We start from the raw sequence: 2,292 nt of genomic DNA, 5'->3' as shown, positions 1-2,292 counted from the left end.
CTGTTATGTTTAGAGAAATCAGAGGGTTTGATTTGCCATGGGTCCGACAGCAATAGTTGTGGAGGGTGAATCCAATTGCATGGGAAATAAATGAGACATCACGAACACATAACCCAAAACGATATTCTAAGATTATTCTTACAACAGAGTCATGTCGTATTTACTCAATTGTATCCATTTAATAAATATGATTTAGATATACCAGTGCAACTTTGCAATCGACATAATTGACATACTTTTTAATTTTTAGTGTTTTTTACTGTAATTTTTTACCTTATGTATCAACGGGAGTTATGACAATTACCTAGCAATTCTACAGGAGTATAAACTCAACTGATACATAAATCGCACATTCTGTCTCACAACATCGAAACACAACACACAAAAAGACCAATGACAACACCTACTATCTAAATATTATTATTCGCTATCCATCAACATCCTCCTCCCTAATGGCCAGTGAGTGGTGATGTCAACTTTGCTCTCGCGGACATAAATTCAAATAACTTGGCCTGATCGGGCAATGCTTTTTTCACTTTGTCAGCTTTACAAAATTGGTCAGCCCATGCACTTAATAGTGGCGTTTTTTGTGTGTCGATTAAAACTATATTGATAACCTTATCGACCATTTGGATGGTTACCAATAGCGCGCCCAATGCGATGTCAACCAACCCTATCCCATCTCCCCCAAAATACACTTTTCTGGTACTTCACAACACTTCCTCCAACAAAAGAAGGTTTGCCACTGATTCTTCCACTGCTTTCTGTTGCTCATCACCCTGGCCCCTAAAAGCTCCTAGAATACTTGGAATGACTTGCAGCCACCAATACTTAATATTAGACATGGAAATGCAAACCAGTATTTGAAACTTTCAAAATGCAGATAACTAACGAATGCATGAATTACCTTATCATCTATGAAGGCAGCCCAGAAGCGACCAATGGCTCTGTCATATGGATCTTTGGGAGTTATACTTGGCGCTTTACTATCCCATGCCTCCTCGATATACTGCACAAAAATCATCAATTCACAAACAGTCTTCCCGTTGTGGATGAGCACCGGAAACTTCTTGTGAACAGGGTTCGATTGCAGTAGCAACTTGCTCCTATTTTGAATGTCCTCTTCAATGAACTGATAATGGATCCCTTTAAGACCAAGTGCTATGTAAACCCACACCACAAAAGCACCGTAACCAACACCTAACAACTTCACTTGCCCCTCTTCTCCAGAACCCTCCATCGCTATGATATAAATTTTCCAATTATCCACATATGATATAAATTTTGAATCGATTATATTTTTTTTAATAAAATTATATTTCTAAATTTTTAAAATTTAATGCAATAAAAAATTGTATATAATTTTAATTATTAATATATGTGACTTCAATAATTTTTTTTAAATTCTATATTAAAAAAAAATCTAAATATATAACACCAAAGGGTTCAAATCAATGTGAAGGATGGTATCTTTAGTAAATTTTTTCTAAATGTTTTGATCACTCTTTGAAATAGATTTTGTAACTAATAAAGCCACATAGCTATAGTGGCTTAGTTTAATTATTTTGAAAAGTATGAACCAATTGCCACATTTAAACGAGGTCTACATTGTAAATACTCTCATCTTAGTTTAAATATAATTAAATGAGAGTCAAAAATGAAACTTTCATTAGGAGTGATTGAGAGAGCTGTAATCATAATAATGAGTAAAAAGTTTTGGAAGTTGAACAATTATAATGTTGTTAAATTGAAACATTTTCATACTTTTATTTAATATGTAAAACCAAGTTTCTTAAATAGTCACACAAAAATGTCTAAATTGGAATATCACATGTTACTTATAATGTACTTAGTCAAATTGTTTTTCATATTTATTTATAATTTAATTTTTATAATTAGAAAAATTAATACAACTTGAATCAGTATTTGTTTTAACCAATAATTGTTTTAAAAAATCGAGTCAAAGTAACTATTCTTTACCTTAAATTTCAAGCAATACAAATTAATTATAAATTGATTAATTGTAAATTTATTGTAATAATAATAAAATTGACTTATTTAGAAATAAAAAATAAATAAACATGAAATATCGCTAAGATATATCTAAGAAAAAATAATATAATAGTGTGGAGTCTATTTATCTTTTAGTTTTTATTAAAGTTTTTATTATATATTTATGTAAAATTAACTAAAGGTTTTTAAATTTATATTTTGTTGTGAAATGATAATTAAAATTAACAAAATATATATATATAAATTTAAGTTTTGAATTACAAATATGTTGTATTTTGT

At 30.0% G+C, this 2,292-nt stretch overlaps 1 pseudogene; it reads right to left on the bottom strand.

The window, feature by feature from the left end:
• Positions 1-449: 449 nt before the first annotated feature.
• LOC149204612 (glutathione S-transferase U17-like) lies at positions 450-1,240 on the bottom strand (annotated as a pseudogene).
• Positions 1,241-2,292: the final 1,052 nt, after the last annotated feature.

This window comes from Pinus tabuliformis, chromosome 1_2 (genome assembly GCF_031772625.1).
Source record: "Pinus tabuliformis cultivar Carrire ecotype Pingquan chromosome 1_2, CPIR1, whole genome shotgun sequence".
Lineage (NCBI taxonomy): Eukaryota > Viridiplantae > Streptophyta > Pinopsida > Pinales > Pinaceae > Pinus > Pinus tabuliformis.
This window is presented reverse-complemented; position numbering and strand designations above follow the sequence as displayed.